This window comes from Anas platyrhynchos, chromosome 6, assembly GCF_047663525.1.
Source record: "Anas platyrhynchos isolate ZD024472 breed Pekin duck chromosome 6, IASCAAS_PekinDuck_T2T, whole genome shotgun sequence".
Taxonomy (NCBI): Eukaryota; Metazoa; Chordata; class Aves; order Anseriformes; family Anatidae; genus Anas; species Anas platyrhynchos.
Window position 1 is genome coordinate 14,969,850 of NC_092592.1, and position 22,356 is coordinate 14,992,205.

The following is a 22,356-nucleotide window of genomic DNA, read 5'->3' on the forward strand; positions in this document are numbered from 1 at the left end:
GAAATAAAATAAATGTGGAGGAGATTGAATCCTACACCTGTTTAATGTGAGATTCTTATTTTTTTTTTAATTTTTTTTTGGTGTAGCTGCCGTGAGAAACAGAGGAATGAACTAGACAAACCTTCAGTTTAATCCAGTGTAAGAAATTCTGTCCATGTAAGCAATACCTTGTTTCGAAAAGCCTTAAACATCTTCTGTTTCCCTGTAGGTCTCTCTCAGACATGTTGTATTTATGTGTTTTTACGTGTATTTACATGTTGTATTTACAGACATGGTAATTACATACTCAGCTTGTGTCTTTCCTCAGTTTCTTTAGCTATGTTACAATTTCAAGGTTAATTTCCTAGAGTGAAAAACATGCTTTAAAATTTCATCTATCACATACTGCTCTTAGCTGTAAGGGAAACATTAAGACCATCAAACTTTGGAAGCTATTATCACTATCTAAGAATCTAACATTTAAAAACAGAACTTGAAATTTCAAATAACAAATGTGTTATAATTTACTCAGTGAACAGTTCTGAAGAACTGCTTGTGAAATGTTACATTTAGAAATGTAAAGCAAGTCTTGTATTATAAAATACAATGAAGTGTTTTAAAATCCAAATCCGTCCACTCTCTCAAAAGGAACAGATTATTTTTTCCTGGAAATAAGCACACTGCTAGATTCAGAATATGTTTGCCAACTCTGAGCCTGGATTAATGTTTCAATGTGAAGACATAATACCTTGGAAAGAGAAAACAAACATAATGAACCTGACAAGAACAGCAGTGCACACAGGGGTTAGCCATGGGAACAAGAACTGTACCAAAATTAACGACTTCTAGTGAAGTGCAACTTCTTCATGATCATCTTAAGCAGTTGCCAATGATGAGGACACCTTTCAACATTAAGCAATATAGTAGATAGGCTTTCTTTAAAAAAAAAAAAAAGAAAAAAGACAAAGAAAAAAGATTAAAGAATGGTCTCCTCATATTCAACCGAAGTAATAAATAGTGATGAATTTTCTGAAACACTGAGAAGCATGCATCAGCACACAAACGTACTTGAACCGTATTTGTGGCAATTCACAAGAAAACTTGAACTCAAATTTCCCAGCAAAATCTTTCTTTCCCAGTATATTCAACCACCTGGGTGTTCTAACAGTGTTGCTCTCATCCTTTGTTGCACTGGCTGAGCAAAATGTCAGGCAGAGTTCTACATCTACACTTCTGCAAATGCAGTTGAATTTGAATTCTTAACAAAACTATTTAAAAAATACTCACTAGATTTTTCACTATCCCTATCGTATTTTTTTTTTTTTTCTGGTATACAGAGCAGTACTTGCTTTTCTTAAACAATCAACTGATTTTTTTTTTTTTTTTTTAACTGGCTCACAGGAACTTCAACAAACTACTGTATCTGTTGTCTCAAGTAGGTGCTTACTATCTATGTATAAACATTAATTTGGCACCTTCAAATTTAAAAAGAGACATAACTTAAGATTAATTGAATCATCTTTACAGGATAATTTCTCTAATATTTTACATACAGTGCAGCATTACAGTCTCCAAATTCTATTTCAAGCAGGGTATTAAGAGTTGTCTGCTTCTGTGATCCATTATATTCTGCTTTAGAGTATACTAATGCATAACTTGCACTACTGAATTGTCTCCTTGAGGTTTGGCATCTTCTTAACAAGGCCATCTCTGGCAGGAACATGGCTTCCATGGTAATAAAGTAGCAGAGAGATTTCTAATTACCTTTGATAGCTAACCTTCATTATTGTTCCATGACTTCACTGAGTCAGTGTTCCTGGAAATCACTCATCACAGGCGATGCCTCCAAACAGGCTGACTCTGCAAGACAGGAAAAAAGTTTTTTTTATGACTTAGAAATAATAATCAGACATATACAGAGAGATGAAATGGAAAAGGAGAAAGAAAACACTGTTATGCAATGATATGAAAATTAAAACAAAGCAAAATAGGAGAGAACAGAAACAGATCAAGTGGGAAAGCAAGACTGTGTAGAACGCAGCAGAATGGGAAGAAAGCTCAGGGACAAATGTCAGAATAACTACTCTTGTTTCTCCATAAACAGAGAAGTTGTGTGTCAAGTATCTCAGTCTAGGTACATATACAGACTAATGTCAGCTTGCTGTACAGTATCTACCTCTCTAGTCTTCTGGGGTAATTTCACAAGTCAGGCTCAAGCTCTTCCAAAAAGGCTACAAACTGAAGGGAACACCAGTTTCTATGGACAATTGCTCCCTGACCTGTGTAATTTTATAAGAAAAACAAACAAAACAAAAACCTAACTCTCTAGATTGGCCTTGCTGAGTCTCCAAACACACTTCTGTGCAAATCACATGGCAGCCCACTTTTGGGAGAGAAATTGGCAGTTGCTGGCAGTTCACAGTCTCAAAGAAAGCTTTTAGTAACTTGTTCACTTCTCTGTATCTGACTATAAACAAACCTTTTGTTATCCTCTAAAATACCAGTTGTACTGGGAGTACACAGAGCTTCAGGAAGGATTATATTTATCAAGACTGTTGCTGCAAATATTACTTTTACAGTCTCAAATGTCATCTTCAAATCTAAATGCCTGCAAGTCTCTGATATGGCCACATCAATTCTGATTGGATCACCCTGTAACAAACTGTCAAGTCTTGCTGGTTTTGTGGTTGTGTGCCTTTACCTTTTCCTTCCTGTAGTCTGCAACATCTTTCTGGGAATGTATAATTCATTGGGAAATTTAAGACCTGCACTTGTCTTTTCAATGAAAGAAAATATTCACCAGCTTTATAAACAGTAAAAAGGGCTGTAAACATATTCACAGTAATGAAATGGAGCAATTTTCTTATCGGTTTGAATGTAAATACCACAGTACAAGATGTGCAGAACTGACTGCAGATCCATATTTTGTTATGCTGTTGGCATATACGTGATGCTTTGTACTTGGGAAAAATTGATGTTGCAAATGCTGTTTGACTGACCAAGTCATGAAGAAAAAATAATTTTGTCATTTGTGCCCTGATTTATAGCAGTAGCATCCAATTAAATAGTGGTCTAAAACCATAGCTTCCCATAATCTCATGACCACCACAAAGTATATACAACCTTTTTAAATTTCAGTTGCTGCTGATGTTTAGACAAGTATTCCAGTTAAAATATTTGCCTTCCAAAATTATTTTCACAGTAATTCTTCAGTGAATTTTGGATACTTTCGATCATTCATGTTTCCTACTTTCAAACGTGATCTGCAGAAAAATCTTCATCCCTGATACTAGTGCCATACAGGGAACATGGGGACAAAGAAACGTCAGGCAGCAGAAACCTTTCTGCCAGACTGTGAGATAGGAAGACTCATACCGATTGTCACTCCTGAACCAAGACCTAAGCTGAGACTTGCTTTTATCTATATGTTTTAGTTTTGGGAAACTGTAGAGAAAAAATGAAGTAGAAGGACTACATGAAAGTCTCCTGAGATTGTCAGATATTCAGGACCTCGCAAAGGAAGAAGGGTTGAGAGTAGGACTAGGTACAAATTTGGATCTTAGAAAGGCACTCCAAACATTTTGTTAAAAGTGCTTTTTTTAGAGTTGGTAATTTTTTCCATCTTTTACTATTTTTAATTACTCTACTAATGCAAGAACTGACTCCCAAATAGGACAAAAATATGTGTTCCAACAGAACAAGGCATTTTCTAAAACTACTTATGCCTTTTTGGAAGGCAAGGAATTTCAGAGGTCTTCTGAGATGAGAACTAACTATTTTTTAAATAAGCTCATTTAAGTTTCTTATACAATGCCTTGACTAGAATTACTTGCATCTTTAGCTTCATCCTAGCAACCAATTGCAGCCCCAAAATAACTTTGTAGATTGTCCTCCCATAGGTAGTTTTGAGTCTTTTGAAATAACAAGTACCATGTGGCATAATTACAAGGGATAATTTGGTAGCACAGAGAATATAATCACACAGTATTTCATAACTGAGTCATCTCAGAGACAGAAATTAAAAGTAGCAACAAAAAATAAATTGATTGTAAGCTTAAAATATTCTGGCCAATAAATGAAAGCATCCAACATACTTCACATGTATGTGCTACAAGTAGCTCTGAGTAAATTATGCAGCACCTGGTAAATACTGTTAATTCACTTGCATCTAAGTTAATTACAGATTCAAGCAAGCAATCAGATATGATTAAATTACTTTTTGGGAAATGATCAAATGGTTCAGGCTGAAGGAAGACAGCTTAAAATAGACCTTAAAAGGTAGCACTAATTAGGCAAACTCTTAATTCTACTTATTTTTCAGCTTCAGAATTTTCTTCAGCTTCAGGGACAAATTTTCCTTTCAGAGCACCATGTGAAAAACAGCTGTAATCATTGCAGGGATTGTACAGGTAAACTGAAAGCAGTTTTCCCATGGAAAACTTCTTTTGACCTCCTTTATACTCCAAAAAGTATTTGACCCAAACAAACAAAACAAACAAACAAAAAAAAAAAAAAACAAACCAAGCTTTGAGAAAAAACATATACCTGTTCTTACTGAGTTTTTGTAGTGACTTATGACAACTGTTCCTGATGCTGTGGTGAATTCACACATCAACTCCCTTCTTTAGAAAGACATTAAAATAAGGGACTATTAGAACATTCTGAAAGCAAGAGGTGGAAGAAAACAGCTAAGCAAGCAGCATTACTTGAGAAGAGAGAATAAGTAGGGAGAGGAAGGAGATGGGAGGCCAGGAACTCTGGAGTCATTTGGGAAGCTATTTTCAATAATGCAATATGCAGAATGATTAATATCACCCAGAATATAAATGATCTCATATCTGTCTCTGACATAGTCTCTCAACGAGGCCCATTTTCCATTTTGATTAGAAGTTACCTGTTCCTCCCTGACTTCCTTAATGCTCTTCCCTTTCTCACCTATTCTTAGAACGGTCATATTTTCACTTTTTTCGTTGCACCAAAATATGCCTCCTTCAGTAACCTCAAAGCACCTTCCTTCTACCTCTTGTTTCCATTTCTAATTACACTAGAGACTTCAGTTAAAAACAAAACAAAACAAAAAAAAACCTCTCACAACCATAGTTTTCAACTTACAGACCTAACACACAGAAACATTTTGCATTTACATTTTACAGAAACAAATTACAACCAACTCCTTCTTCTGCAGTAAAAAGACAAACCTCTGTATCTACATCACCAGGAAACTGCCTGATTAAAGATCATGGGGCAGCAAATGTGTTTTTAAGTGTCACTAATGACAGCAAAAGATAACTTTGTACACCCAAGTACAGCCATGCTGTAATAATCACTATTAACAATAATTGCCACATTTTTCCTGTTTGATACATTATGTCATTGCATAAAGACAAGTGACATGTGCCTTATGGGTAGGTAAATCTTGGTTTATATTCAGGATCTACCTAATACCATGCGATCTTACAATCTCTAATTGCCAGGAAAGTATTTCAGACCTCCAAAAATACCCAAACCTGTTTTATGATCAAGAATGCTTGGATCAAGAATACATGATGCAAGCTGAACAATTACAGATATAACCAAATACATGTTTTGCTTTTAATAATGTACTATTAATAGTTTTTCCATTCTTCTCTCTCAATAAAACTATTTTACCACACCAATACTTTACCTTGAATGGGAGTACATATAGTACATACAGTTTAACATAAAGAACTAAGAAATGTTAAAATAATACTGAAAATCTCAGGTTTTATGAATTGTTCTGGCTACAGCTCAGGCTTTTGGAAAACACCAGCAACAAGTTCATTTACTCAGCAGTGTATTTTCCCACCTGAAGCATACTATTTGTTCATCAGTTTTGTATTACTGAGCCCCAGAGTGCAGCACTTAGATGAAGACAGAAAGGACAAAGTGTGGGTGGATAGACATAAAGTGTTTATGTATGCCAGGCTGTCTGATCACAAAAAAAAAAAAAAAAAAAAGGATTACTCATAAATGGGACTTCTGAGACAAGTATTAGACACAACTCTGCCTCCTAATTCTGTGAAAATTCAAGAGAGCCTCCACTCCATTGCAGGTAGAACCTGACTAAGTAGCAAATTAGAACTTCTTTATTCCCTTCTTCTGTTTTTCATGACTCATCTGGCACTGGTAGAGGGCTTAGTCTTGCAAGACACATCTTTAGTTGTGAACTTCAGTGTGACAGATCAAGGTCTGCTACTGCTACATTTAGCAAGATCAGTTCCTTAATGTAATTGATATGCTGGAGGGGAATGTATAGTTGCTCCCAGAGGACCTTGTGTAATTAATCCATCAGACTGAGGGAAGAATGGATGGTCTCCCTGTCTTAGGTGGAATCAAATCCCTTTGGACACCCTTGAATCTTTTCAGTAAAAAGCACTTGTAAGTTCCAGGGATATAAAAGTACTTCTGAAGATATTACTGTATTTTTCTTTTTAACAGACTGGTTACACCAAAATGCCAATATTTGTAAAGAAATTGCCAGTTAAGGAATTGTGAATATCACAGAAGAATCTTCAACCACATACCTGCCTAAACAAGAGGTACTGAATATGTTCTATGAGTAATAAGCTGACAATAAGCACATATTTTGATAATAGTAAGGAGCTCCCCACCTTTAACATAAACCTCTATATTTTCATGTATAATCATATATTGAAGTATACATTGGTATATATATTGATAGATTTATATATGCCAGTTCCCCTTCTGTATAATATATATAAATATGTGTATAGACATACATTAAAAAATGTTACACACATGCAGAGATACAAAAAAATGCAAATAAACAGAGGCTCTATCACAATGGAGTAAACCAGCTGACTTTTGTGCCTACTGCACCAGTACTCAACTGTGAACATCTACATCTTCCTCCTTTTCCCAGGGACCCCCACGTCATACAAGATTTGCACTCAGTTTCCATCTTTAAAACAAATTTCACCTGAAAGAGGCATCAGTACAACTTTCTGGTCACACATTTTTTCTGTAGCTCCTCCTGATCACCACCCTTGCACTGGCTGAAGCATTTTCATTTAACACTTAAGCTGAACAGCTACTAAGCTCTTTGGGCTTTGGAAGGTGCCTGTTTACATACCCAGAAATAAATCTTAAAATAAATAAATAAATAAAATTAACACATGGTAGGACTGATGAGAACAGCAACAGCTGCAGATGTGCAGGGGCATGAACACTACCACCACAGGGAAGTGAATCAAATTAATAAATTGTTCATTTGGGGGAATGAAATTGATTTTTTAAATCACCTCTTTTAAATACCATCATTCCACCTTCATAAGAACTACAGCATGCATCTGTGTGCACACAGGTGAAAGTGTTAAGCATGCGTATTTCTCTCTCGTTTTGAAGCTGAAATTCACATCTTTGTTTTAAAGGGCACTACACATCAAAGTATTACATAATTGGACTATGATTTCTTCCAGAAATAACATTTGCTGTCAGTTAACACCCACTGAACACTATGGAAATGCAAAGAAAAGCAGCCTGGGAACATTGCAGCTGACCCATAAACAGGCCCATGTGATACATGTGCCTTTTCTCTCAATAAACAACTCAGCCACAGGAAAGTTACCGTGCAGAAAGGTACAACTTTTGGAAAATTAAGATAATCTCTGAGAATGACTGCTACTCTTTTAATGAAACTGGTGTTGCAAGATACCTCTTACTTTACAGCAGTGGCTTTTGAGCCACTTGCTCATAGCTAAGCTTCAAAGATGCACTGAAGTCAGTTAACACTGATGCACCAGAGTTGCAGAGATGCAACCAGAAACACATTTAAAATAATAACAATATAAATAAATAAATACACACATACATATATATATAAAATCTTATCTTATTCCATACCACAGACTTAATATTTCTTGGCTGCAACTTCCTATGTTTTCCATAATACCCTTGTGTCTGTCTCTGGTGAATACATCACCAAGGAGAATACTTTTGATCTGAAAGCATTTGATGTCTTTAGGCAAGATTTTTTTTTTAAAAGTTAGAAAGATTATAAAGTTTTCTAGCTGAATCATCGGTACACATCCAGACCAGGACAACAATAACTAATGGAAATCTGGTGACCAGGACTATAACAAAACTGGTTGTTGGGTCCATACCTGCAATGGGTTTGCAGTTAACAGAAAGACAGTAATTGAATAGGGATATGAGCTGTTCTCAGCTCTGAGCATTTCTCATTTCTTTCAACTTTATTTACAAAGAACAAAGGCAGAACAAAGAACAAAACCTCGTGAGGTTTTCTTTTGACCTGATATAAACCAGGTTTTGCAACAAAGCCTCTATGGTTGCTATTCTAGTGGTTTTCTTGAACCCTGAATACATGCTTTGAAAGCTGAGATAAATATCTGTAGGTTTTTTTTCCTCTCTCTTTTTTTTTTTTTTTTTAATCCTTTGTACAATTCATATTCAACAGAGTAACCAGACTGCTTTCTTGAAAAATATCTGATCTTCAAGTAGGGGACAATTCATTTGACACAAGGCAATCCACCAGTGATTCTTCAGTCAATCACACAGATAGCCCACCTTCCTGTAGTGCTACAATAATGCTGAACGACAATTTTAGACTTTTTTTTTTCTTTTAAATGCTGAATTTATGTTACTATGAATGCAAAAATGGTACTCTAGCTTTCATTTCAGAAGACACTGGTTATTCTAAACAATAAAACCATTCAAACCAGCTGCTGTTTGGTCAGAACTGCATGTTTCTGTGCTGAGTTTTCTTGAAGCACATTCTCTTACTACTACCTAATTTAAACATACATTTCATCTGAATTTCAGAATCACAGACTAAAATACATACACCTTTTTTATTTTTCAAATATATCCCTAAATTAGGCTATACGAATTAAAGCAAAAAAAAGCTTTGTAAAAATCCATTTAACAGTGATGTCTAACAAATAAATGTAGCAAGAAAGTTGGGGTTCCATTACATATGCGTTGCCTATTAAATTGCAAAAGCATCTCAGTAATGTTCAGATCTTGTTTATATTGGTTTAATACTATTTATTCTGGAGATAATATAATAACATCAAGAACACCCTGATTAATTAAAACTATCATTAAAGTGAATTTTAAACTTTCTTGGCATGGTTTCATTTAGAAAAGCTTTATCCCCATAATACAGGCAATATTATCAGTATAGTTCTTTGCTTATACGTACACCATTAGTATCCTCAGAGATTATTCAAGAACGTCGCTAACATGCGAATTAAGAAAGTTTTTTTTAGACAAAGAGGGATGCTGGAAAGGATTGTCTGGTGTCCCACGGCAGAAGGGTGTTATAACCCACAAAACAAAACCAGAGAGCAAGTTTCAGTTCCGTGATTCTGCGTGACACTGAGAAATTGTTTGGTCTTAGCACAGCCCAGTTTACTAACTTTAAAAGAAAAAAAGTAACAAAACTACTTCAGCTCTCATTTATCAATCTATACACTTAGACTTTTTGATTGAGTTATAAAAGAGTTTACTTGAAATTCACTCTAAAAAACAAACAAACAAAAAAAAAACATACCACGACCAGCTAGTGGGCTCCATCTATGCCACAGCATAGCAACAGAAGAATTAAACTGTTAATCAATAGCAGATATTGATTTATTTATGTAGCATCAAACCAAGAATAATCTCCTTAAATGCACATGCATTCAGGAATGCATAGGCATTGCTGAATTTCTCCTTATTTGTACTGCCAAAGACAAAACCAGCTATTTAGATCTGTGCTGCAGCAGCAAACTCAGTTCTCATCTGTATTTTCTCTCTAAAATACTTACATCACTGAGATTTATCCCTTTCTGGGATTCTTTCTAGTGTTATCCAATTAGCCAACAATGCAAAGTAATCCTCAGGCAAAAGTGAAAGAACACACAAGGGTCCAAATGACTGGAGTTTATGAAAAAATCAGATGGATATTAAGACTCTTTCTTCTCTTATACCATGTAAATACTGATACAGTGAAACTGCAGCAATAAAAACAGGAAAAAATAAACCTCATACGACAAATAGAAAACAGGAAGAGAGGTGAAAAATGCATCTGTGGGAAACAGAAATGGACAAATAAAGTTGTGGGTTAAGGAAACACTTCCCAAGATGATGAATACGATCTAACAAGGCCTTTATCAGCAGAAAGGACCAAATGACACTATGCACAATGGTAATTCCACATTTTTTTCTAATAAATAAATACTTAAAATTTTTTTTAATTTATTTTGAACATTATTTTCATTCTAAATAGGCCAAGTCATTTTTGCCCAAATGAATGCTCAGTTCACAGTTAACGTATGTTTGGTTTTAGTCACTCACCAACATCTGGCTAAGTGGTTCCCTGTTCTTTTCCACCCTTTTCATGTCACATCTGTGGGAGACGTGGTCCTTATTTTAATGCTGGTGGTTGGTTACATCCTCTTGACTCTTGAATCTTCTGGTAAATCAGAGTAAATAAAGACTGTTGCTTCCTCTGACAGTAAAGGCAGGCCCATAAGTGACAATTAAAAGGCCTTTAGGCATGTCTGTAAATACCTGAAGGGAGAATGCAAAGAAGATGAAGCCAGGCTCTTTTCACTGGTGCCCAGTGCCAGGAGAGGAGGGAATGGGCACAAACTGGAAGACAGGAGGTTCCCTCTGAACACCAGGAAGTACTTCTGTGCTGCACGGGAGGCAGAGCACTGACACAGGTTGCCCACAGGAGGTCTGGAGTTGATGGAGATCCTTGGAGATCTTCAAAATCCTTCAGAATGCCTCAGCAGGAAGAAGGGCTGGACCAGGTGGCCTCCAGAGGTCCCTCCCAGTCTCAACCTTTCTGTGACTCTGTGATGTGTTGACCTGGAAATCAATTATCGTAACCTGTGACCACTATCTGCTTAGCATTTTCAGACCTCCTTCTCAATCTCAGTCTTCACCATGAATGGAAATTAATGCTCAGAAAAATGATTCCGTATTTAAAAGCAACATTCAAGTTAGGGTGTTTCACAGAAAGACAGTACAATGTCATGAAAATCCACACCAAAATTGTGTGCATTTTCTATTTCAAAAACTGAGTTACTTTCAAAACAGTGAAAACTTCTGTAGTGAATGACATGTACAACAGGCAAAAATCCTACATTGTTTATTTAAAAAGCAAAATACATCTCTTGCTTAAAATCAAAGTGAAATGAAAGATCTGTTGATGTACCCTACCATCCAGAACTTGCTTCTTCCACATGACAGTACTAAACTAAAAACAAAAGTTTGACACAAATGTGGTTAGCAAATTTACTGGCACATCCACTCAAAACACATAAAACACACACTGCTGGGCTTGACGTCAAAAAGTTATAAATCAACTCAACACAGAAAAAAGCTGGAGGAATCTGACATCAGACGAAAAGGCCCGTAAGTGACAGAAGCCTGGTTTCAGCCACCTGCACGTGCATGGATTACACTACCACCTGTGAATGCTGACACTGTACTGTGGTCTAGGCTTTTAACCTGCCTATCTAGCCAGCCAAAAGCAGTTTTCTGTCTCCAGCTAGCCCAGCTGCTATTTATGAATATTTTAATTGTCATTAAAAACACATCACTTCTACCCTCCACTTACAGCTTCACAGGGTTGCTTGAGGCACATGTACAAGCTACCTAATTCTTCCAAAGAGTTGCTAGCAATTCTGATTTTAGGACTTAAAGTTTTGGTGTATTTACTGGATACTTTGTGGGTATGCTTGGTCATTCACAGAATGAATCTGATAGGCTATACCTTCCTGTACATTTTGTGCAAGAACATTTCTTTCTGTTTAATTTATTATCATGACTCACCATCTTTTCCCTCTGTAGAGCAGACTTTGATTCTTGAGGGATCCCTATCCCAGTCCCAGCAGTTGTATTTCTTTGGAAGAAAGAAAGTGGTTTCATCTCTGTCCTAGGACAAAGGATCTTTGAAACCTTTCTCTCTTCCTTCACTTCATCATCACTTCCACCCACTCCAACTCGTCTCCTATATTATCAGCTCCAAGGCTGACTCGTGGTCTTATCAAACCTCAGCAGCCCACCTTTCCTTTAAGCTCCTTTTCTCAGCCACCTTGTACAGTCTCTCCTTGATATATTGTCTCTCTTTCTTCCTTCCTTTTAGTTCAAAGGGCTCTTTGCCTAGCGAATCTCCACACATGCACCTGTATGGTATTTTTGCACAAGCCATACAACCTGAATAAAGGAATAATTTCTAATTCACTAGAAGATATGAATGGCAGCTGTGCTATGTGCCAATTAACTTATAATAGGGTTCTTCAGAGCTGAAAGCTAAATGAATAACTTAACATGAGAAAAAAAATTAGTAGTGAACAGTACCCAAAAGATCTATCTTATGCTATATTAAAAAGAAGATACACATCCTCCAAGACTAACATATTAATTTTAAAATACTGATGATTGTATAAGACTTATTGCACAGTGTTGACTTCAAGAGTTGAAACGCTATTAACATGAAAAAACATGATCGAGAAAGTAATTCAGAATCCTCAATCATTTAATAGATGTGTATATCAGTCTTTTCCATTCCCTCACTTCTACATTAGCATTTACCCAATTGCTTCACCTCATAAGATAGACAGTGGGTCAGAGATTGTAGAAGTGAAAGCAATCTAATTTCAAAAGTATCTGCTATTCCCTTATGATTCTTAATTTGTCTTTTATTCTACTGAGCAGATAATTAAAAGAGCTTCATGAAATAAAATTGGCAGACAGCTTGCACAACCAAGATAAATCACCATTGTTACATCCTAACACGTTATAAAGACACAAATAGTATGGAAATATTCCAAAGAAATGACATAGGAACAATTGACTGAGATCCACCCAGTTTTTCTGCTCAAGTCTTTTATCCAAGAATATACTTTAAATTATTAAGCTATCTTTCCTTAGCCATTCAGTGCCTGTTCTTAAGCACTATCACACTGAAGGAGTTCAATAAAATACCACTAGTCTTGACCTTTTATTAACTTTGGTTCACTACTACTTTCTAGGACTGATAAGTTCAGCTTGCACTACACAGTGCCTGTTTCACTCCTACCTGTGCAATACCTTTGTTTTCTTTTTTTCATGACTAGTTCGTGCTGTTGAAATAACATTTTTTCCTTGAAAAAATAAAATGAAACAAACAACCAAATATTCATCTTAATTCATCAGTTTCTCCATCATGCACGAAGCAGTGGAAAGAAGTAACTGTTATAAACTGGTTGTACCTAGATTGTACTTTTTTTTTTTTTTTGTATTTATAAAAATATAAGAGCAGGGAAATTGATTAGCACTGCAACATACCAAGTAGAGCTGGTATGTGCCTTGGAATACTTGCATGAATTACTAATGGAAAAATAGTTCTGTCTCCCCCATGCTGCTTCCTGTCCTTCCCAGCTTTGTTCTCCCCTAAAATCATATGCTTCTCACTAAGGTATTTTGGACTGCTGCAAGGGAGTTAAGAGTGAGGATTGCTTCATTTCCTCTTGCAGATAAGTGTGGTACTGAGGAAAATGAAGTGAAATAGAGGGCCTACCCTCCAAAATGGTGAGGAACCACTTCCCTCTCACAGCAAGTCAAGGAGATGTCCCAGATGGATGAAGAGTCCCCTTCTGTACATTCAGCCTATGCTGTCTGAGCAGAGACGGCATAGCTCAGCCCCACTGCTTCAGCTCCCCAGCAGGTACCCACAAAGGGTCAAGGCAGGAGCACAGAGGGAGCTGCAATCACCCCCAAGTTAAGGAAATGGAGAAGAAAGAAGAGAAAACTGTTTCCCAGGAATAAGTGGGAATGTGCACAACACATGACTGTCTCACACTGACCTCTCCTTTAGCCTGTGGAAGATGTTTACCTAGTTAAATGTCAACAGCCCAAAACTAGCTTGCTTCATAATGCAGTGAAATACTGATGTCAATAACTGGATTCAAAGTATGTGAAATGTACTTCTCTGTGCTCCTTAATAAGCCTGACTTTTTACAGCTGACCTACAGAAAGGTCCCAGAGCTCCATACCGATTAGTCTGCAGACTACGTACTTGAAACACCTCTGCTGTCAGCAGCGAGCTAACAACTTTCTATCTAGTCATCTCAAAAGCAACGCATATTTCTTCCTTGCAACCAGCTGAAAACATTTAATGCTTTGACCTCCAGAAAGCACACTGCAAGATTACTCCCAAAATTACAAGACAGTGTTAGAAAGCTAATGGACTGCCACTGTCTCAACTGTGGGGACAACAGGACTCTTCCCTCCCAGAGCTGTGGATCTGCTCTTGCATGGTACGGCAACAGCTACATGGCTGCTTGCTTACAACTGCAGCAGTTCCTGTGGCAACCATTGTTTCATATTCTGTCACAGAAAATCCATAAATATACGCGATTACAATACACAGGATAAGGTAAGTGGGTTAAAGATGTTACAGCACATTAGATTTACATGCGTTAGAGTGACATCTGACTAGATGTCATCTATGAAAGTTTCATATTATACGTGTAGCATAAAAATACATGCTAGAGTGTAAATAGAATAATGAATGATGGAAGATTCACTATAGGGCAGCTGTACGGGAAAGACTATTAGATATATAGTCATTACCAATGGACTTGATTGTTTATACACACAGTTTCCCCCCCAGTTTCAAATGGTCAGGTTTGCACATCCCTGAATTCCCAACAACTGCTGCTCATATGCCTCCGTGTGGGCAGAATCAGGAATACAGCCAAGAACGAAATGAACAGGAGGAAAAAAGGCTATATTCTCACAGCTGGAGGGGACCTACAAATGGAGCACTGGAGGAGCCGGGCAGCACTGCTCTGGGCAGGCACTGGCAGCCGCTCCCACCCAGGCTCTCAGCCTGGCACCTGCAACAAAACACAAGGTTCCCAGCTGCTCAGAAATAAGAGTCTCTGGACCACACGGCCTCGCCCCCGAGCTGTAGCACTTTTAAGTGGTTCCCAATTCCCATTAGTGGCAGATAGGGCTGCCTTCGGCTTGCAGCCTCTGAGTCTGGCAGGCCTGGGTGCTGTGCCTGCCTCCTTTATGTGAAGGTTTTTCTGAAATACAGACAGGCAATGCCAGCTGAAGTTTGATTAAAGCCTGCCGTATCAACCTTTTGCTGTCTTTGTGCAGGGCTGGAAGAAGGAGGGAGGGGGAAAATTTGGAAAGTTCCAAGTACCTATTTTCTATGCAAATCTCATTTTTCTATAACTTTTAATGAGTTTTAAATAAACCTGTTATCAACAGGCATATTATGTGAATTAATACAGAGCACTAGAATGAAATGTAAAATGTGTTCAAAAAGATAAAACAGGGCAGTGTTATTGGCTGTCACTTGTTTCACTGAAATACTGCATTCCCTCTACTGTACCATCAAAGCTCATCTTCTCATTACTTTTTATTTGCTTTACTTCCCTATAATACATTTACATAAAGAATAAAATGTCATAATTTTATGTGCTATGAATGGGACATAGATAACAAGGCAGGGAGAATGCCTTTGCACTTCATAAAGGACAGCTCAAAAATGATGCCTCTGAAGGAGGGAGTTTACTGCAGAATACATTCATCAAAAACAAGAGAGCAGTATCACACTGGAGAGGAAGCGAGCATGTCTGGGACATTTGTCTGGCTCTGGGCCAGATCTGCATCTCATTCATGCTGATGAAATTCAGAGCAACTGCACTTAACTAATCTTGTATCACTTTACCCACAATCAAAATCTTGTTCAGAGACACAAGTTTCTAATCAAAATATATCAGCTTCATTCCCCTGCGATGTGATCTATCAAAGACTACATTAGATATAGCGATACAGCCCAGTACTATGCTTTTCTATATAACCAAGTTGGCAACCAATTTAAGTTTCTTCTGTGAAAGGAAGATGATACTCTTCCTAATTTTTTTTAAGATATCAGAATGAGGTACAATACATTAAGTGTGTAGTATTTAAAAAATATTTATCAACAGTTTTCAATAACCCTATACAGCACCAACTGTAACTTCAAAGGTAATTTTACAAGACAGAGTGAAAACAACAATGCCACTGTTATCAAAGCAACAATACTTTTGCAATGTGTCCTATACAATCCTGTTACCCATCAGTTTCTGGGTCTAACACTATATACAAAAGACAATGCTGCAAGATATCATAACCTAATTTATGGATAAATTATTAATTGAACACAAAAAGTACAATGGTGATTGAATTACTTACCTGCATTCCTGTAGGAAGAAGTTGTCCATTCTGGAAAGATGGGAATCCAAACATTCCTCCACAGTCCTAATCATAAGGAAATTGATACAAGCTTTATTTTACATTAGAATATTGTTTTTTTTAAATACACTATCCCAATGTATAGTAAGGCAACTTTATAAAAAAATTCCTTTTAGCTTAAGACAGGATATCATGACAGAGGACTTCAGTGATTAAAAGGACTGGACTTCAGTAGTACTATGTTTGCACTTTGTCTAAGGGCAACACCATATCTGCACTGAACGTGATTTTGAGGCAAGGTTTTCCACTCTTAACAGTTGTGATCTGAAGATGAATTTCACAGTGAGTAACACCAAAAGATGAACTGTATGTGTTGTTTTCACTTGTTTCTACAAGCCACTCTTAGTCACACATCGATACAGACCAATACTAGACTGTCCATTGTGATCAATGCACAGATATCAATTCTGACCTGTCTTACTAGACTTGCTATTTAAAGCACAAATGTTTGTACTCCTTCATTTCCTGAGTTACTGTCAAGATAGTAAACCTTCCCCTTTTTAATTAGTAGATACTGACTTGCAAAATTAAATCTTTATTCTCTGTTTATGCTTGGAGATCATTTGCATTCATGGTAACTCTCTAAGATAACACAGCAAAATGAATATGGGAACCTCCACAGCAGGCTCACTTCTTTCTTCAACTTGTGACCTTAATGTTTTCAATTTCATTAATTTAAAATTATACGCACTCTAAGGTCAGAAGGTGCTGAATCAAATATCTTAGGAGTCAAATGTCTTCATGTCAACTTGAAATGACTCTGCAGAAATCCATGTTGTGGAAGTTAACAAAAGTAAATAAGGTAAATAAATAAATAAAATAATCTAACAGGCATGCAAAAGGAAGGGCTGGTTAATATATACTTTCTCAATGAAATTCATAGGTACCGAGGAATGAAGTAGTAAGACAGTTTTGTCAGTGCCCTGCCGTTAACAAGTGATTGTTGTTTAAATACAGAAAATGAATCTAACTAGATTTGAATCACATTGAATGTAAGGTCCATGGAAAAGTTTAAACATATGAATTTCATGCTTTCCTATCTTGGCCACCTTATTCAGAAATATATTAAAATCTTATATTTATATTCAGGGACATAATGAATTGGAGATTTAAAATATTGTGAATTTTCACAACTTCCTTCACAACTTTTTGAACTTCTGTCACTTAAGTTTTTTGTTTTTTTGTACAAAGCATCCAATCTGCACCATCTGTGGGAAGGAAGCAAGAAACAACCAAACATCAGCAAAGTAACAATGCGTAAATGAACTGGCCCTGTGCAACTGGCAGAATGGGGCTTGATGACAAAACCAGCAGAGCGCAAGCCCACAGACCCTAAGGAGCCCAGCAGTGCTGGGTATTCTCACACAAGCTAGTTAAGCAGATTGTGTTGTAACCCGTCTTTTTACAACTCCTCCTTTCCCATCACTGGTGGGACCATTTTCCTAAAACTACTTATTTGGATTGAATGTTCTCCTTTCCAGATGTGAAATCGCAAATATATTTTATATGTTCTGAGGACCAAATACTTCTTTACTACTTGTTCCCGAGCTGATCTGAGTAGAGGACTGACTTCCAGGGGCCTGTCACTTTTCTTTTTTGCTTCTTCCTCCCATAGATGGCCAAGCTGTCAGTTCTGACTGTCTTGTCAGACAGTGAAGAATGGCTGCAGTTATCAAGAGAGCAATTACTTCAAACTAAGTTCATGGAAGTCAGTGGTTCTAGCTGACAACACAGATGGATGAAGTGAATGCACTGATAAAGAAGGTGGTCTTCAAACCATTCACAATATACTGTGAGGACTGGCACATGCACGTATACTTACTTCATGGGAATATATCCATTTTTCTGACATTTTAATTAGGAAGATATTTGTGGCCCTAGTTCTGGAGAATCGTCTGACAGAAGAAATTCGAACTGAATACTTGTTTAGGAAAAATTTTGTTATGCAAAATCTGTGCACAATTTAGTTCCCATTGCAGCACAGAGCTCACTAATATCAGAAGACTAAAAGACCCTATGAAATAGACCTGTCTTCAGGCCAACATCTGTAGCTATGCCATCCAATTCAAAAGGCAAAGATGAGAATAGAATAACTCTAACCTTGATTGTCCGAGCTGCAGGAGAATGGTTTGTTATGACTAGGGTTTTAGGGACTTCATTAAAAATATCGTCCTGCACAAACACATTTATAATTTTTCTTGCTAAGTTCTCAGAAGCTTTGCTTCTTTCTTTCTGCTCTCGCTCCCTTAATTTCCAACTAGCATAGACATTTTGTACCTACCACAATGTGGAGGTTCGATTCACTAATGAGAATTCAGCTTTAATGCATTACCCTTTGCGCTCCATCACTGAGATTTTAAATCCCAGCTGGATGTTCATATTCATGATGAGACTGCAATTATTTCTGGATCTCTGTTGTACTAACATGAGAACTTCACTTTCAGCAATAAGCAGAGAGGTTGTAAATTCTCTGTGTATACGTGATTATCTGAGATGGTAAAAATCCAAGAGAATTTTCATTATCCATCACCCAAGGGATCCAGAAAAATGTGCTTTCTCTTCTAAGAAGATGTAAGAATCTACATTCATTTCTCAGAAATAGAAATATTCAGGTGAAGAACTTTTCTGTATACAACTCCTTGTTTGTAATATTTTGCATGAGTGTTGTTTTCCAATTTAATTTCTCCAACATGGAACTTGCCTGGGTGACGATGGGACAGAGTTGCTCTGAGATTATCGTAATGGCAATTCCCAGAACCAAAAGGATAGTTGATATTCTACATCTACTCTTGCTAATTGCTTTTACTTTGCTATAAAAGCTGAGCTGTGTTTTAATTTTCAGACCGCTTAGAATTAACTGTAACTGGAAATTATAGTCAGTAAATATTGAAATTTGAATATTTAGATTGAGATTCTCAGGTTGAGAAGTTGAATTTAGGACTCAAGCTATGCCCAAACTACACTGGTGCCACACCCTCCATACCCTTTAGATCATGAAAAGGCTGAGGAGCCTGTAATGATCTGTCATGTAAACGAACCGCTCAAATACTGATTATTTGTAATCAGCCTGCATAAACAGTAGTCTATAAAGAACCTGCCTTAATTATGCATCCAGCAGTCATGGGTAGGTCAGCAGGTTTTAATCACAGAACTAATTGCCAACTCTTTTGTACCTGGTCCCTAATGAATTACACTATTACATGTTGTTCCTCAAACTGGACAATACAGCAAATTTTTCATTTTGAGGATGTAATACATTTTATACCAAGTCTCTACATGCCTCACTTTATAAAAAGAAAACTCACAGACTGTATATATTGCTTGTGATGAGAAGCTGATGCTTTTGCTTCATTAATATATCCTTGCCAGAAAAGGAGAGATGGGAGCAGAAGTATTCCAGCTATAGGAAGAACACAGAGAGCAAATCTGAAGAGGGCAGCAGCAATTACTATGCACAACACACGGGCCAGTATCTTGTCAGAGCCCTGAATGCAGGTGATAAATTACATTAGCAGAGAGCTGAAAAATTGCCTTCTTAAAATACAGTAGTAACTAAAAAGGGAACTGATCCTAACTAGATTAAATACAAACACAGCACTCTTTCTTTCCCCCCCCCCCCCCTTTTTTTCCCCTCCAAATTAACAGTTACGATGCAACACAACATTATGTCTATCATGCAGACCTAACTAGAAAGCCAAATGTTGCACCTTTTTGCTGTCTAAAGTCAATAGCTGCAAAATATATTTGATTCACTTCTCCCTGCCTAATACTTGCATAGGGGACAATCTTTATAATATTCTTAAATGTAGCAGGGAGCTGAAAAGGTTGCCATGATTTAAGCTTCAGTCTCACACTTCCCCCAAAATGTATTGAGACTGGCAAAACACCCCACACCTTGCTCCTTCTCTCCCACACAAAGCAGCGCTTCATAGTTTGGTTCTCTTCCTCGTTAGAGAACCACTTCTTTCCTGCCTTTTATTTTCCTTTGTAGAAATAAGGTTTGCACTTGGGCAGGTAACCAGCACAAGATGCCTGCAACACTTCTCAAGGTCTGTAATATGAACTCTGACATCATTCCTGATAGACCCTTAGCAAAATCACCGCACCCTTCCAAGATGGGAAAATGGCACTCATCATGTAGAGCATTACAGACACAGGTTCAAGCCAGAGTCCTGAAGTAGCCAGTGGATAAGTCTGAGCTCATCTCTAGAACTAGCACCATGGCATAGGACCATTCCTTCTTCAAATATGCCTTCTGCTAGCGTATGATGTTCTGCCCAAGGAAATCTGCAACTCACTTCCAGCAGGCTGTTTGTGGTCTTTTGGTAGACTGGTACCTCTACCTCCTGCTCCACATCTTTCTTCATCCTATTACAGGTTCATAATGTATCTTTGCCCAAACAATTTCTACATAAAGTTGCAGGTTTTTTGAGTGGACAGGGAGTCACTCACCTGAAATTCCTTTTTAGTAGTGGACACATATTTAGATCCAGCTAATTACGAAATACAAAGAACTGAAATGCAACAACTATGTGAAAGTACTCCAAACACTCCTGTTGAAATTGGAACAATTACAAGAAGGCTATACATACATCATAGACACTTTGGTTGTGAACACATATATGCAAAGAGTGAAAAAGAAAAAAATTCTCTGATGCAGATAATCTCAAATAACTTTGCATTTCTTTAATATCCTTGAGCCTGTAAGAGGGGTAAACTCAGAATGCCTCCAATTTTGTCATGAATATTTCACACATCTCTAAGACGAACAACACTTATATACATAAGAGGGGTGCTGTGAGACTTAATTAATGTTTGCAAATCACTATGAGATACAGGGATGAAAGGTGCTACAAAACAGCAATATCTCATTGGTAAAACTTTTAAGAACAGATCCTCAGCTGGTGTTAATTGTCAGCTCCGCTCTAAAGCCACTGAGGCTATCCAATTTATAATAAGCTCCTGTTCCTCAAATCACAACAGTTTTTGTAAGAGGACAAATACCATTCTTATTAGAGTGATATCTGCAGAGCAAAATGCCAGCTTATCAGCAAGCTCCCTGTACTCTCTGTTTCTGAATTTTAAGATATGCTTTACTTCTGACAAGTTCATTTCTTAAACTACAAAAAAGGTACTTTTTTTTGTGTGTGTTCTAAGCAAGTGTCTGACAACCCAAAAATGAAATGCTGTAGGTGCTGACAAGTTATGCCTTGTTTTCTTAAATATCAAGTACAGATATAATAGTCACCATCTAAAACAGATGAAGTTAAATAAAGGAGGCAGGCTTTTAGCTGGTGTGCAGGTGCAGTGCAGTGGGATAGAGGTGAACCATGGAGGTGCTTTGGTCATGCCCACCTGAAACATCAGAATAGAGCTCTTCTATCTATGTGTCTTTGTCGACGAACAATTTCTAATGCTCAGAAAAGACTGAAACTCACCCCGCAATTCCTCAGCTCTTATGACTCATGCTTGCAGGTGCAAACGGTTTCCAGGGTGACACACATTCACAGGCTACAAGCCTCAAAATCATGTGCGATTTCGTACCACGTCTTGCGACAAGCTGCTACACCAGAAGCCAGGATTCCTTCTGTGAGAGCTCAAGTAATTAACCCACGAGGCATGCACTGAAGAGCCTGTAACGGGAGTAAAGGATCAAAACCATGCTGGTTCCCTGCCTGTGTTTTTAATACCATCTGTCAGTATTGGCTATTATGGCTACTTTCTGAGGCCAGAGTGCTTTTAAAGACTTGCAATCCTCTGAACAACAGGGAGCACTTCTTGCTAAGCTCATCTGAGAATTTTCTAACGGTCATCTTTGTAACAGCTCACAAATATTTATTGACAATGTTTCTTAGCACTCAGTTTCCCTCTCTCTCCATCTTCCCCTCGCCCGCCCTGCTCCCAACCAACAAGCACAATGCTTGCTTTCATATAATTACTTTTAAAGCTAAAAAAAAACAACAAACAAACAACAAAAAAACAAAACAAACAAACAAAAAAAACATAACCCAAAGTGCATTTAAGAGTTAAACACCAATCCTTGTATATAAAAAAACATGAAAAAATAAACATAAGCAAGCAGGTGAA

At 37.3% G+C, this 22,356-nt stretch overlaps 1 protein-coding gene across 1 annotated transcript in view; it reads right to left on the reverse strand.

The window, feature by feature from the left end:
• MBL (mannose-binding lectin) overlaps nucleotides 1-22,356 on the reverse strand; it is a 274,988-nt gene that overhangs the window by 71,422 nt on the left and 181,210 nt on the right. Inside the window, exons 3-4 of the transcript XR_011809996.1 lie at nucleotides 16,210-16,275; nucleotides 1,744-1,839 (exon numbers count right to left, since the gene is read on the reverse strand). The gene's annotated coding sequence lies outside the window, so the exon portion shown is untranslated. The remainder of the gene's footprint in view (nucleotides 1-1,743; nucleotides 1,840-16,209; nucleotides 16,276-22,356) is intronic.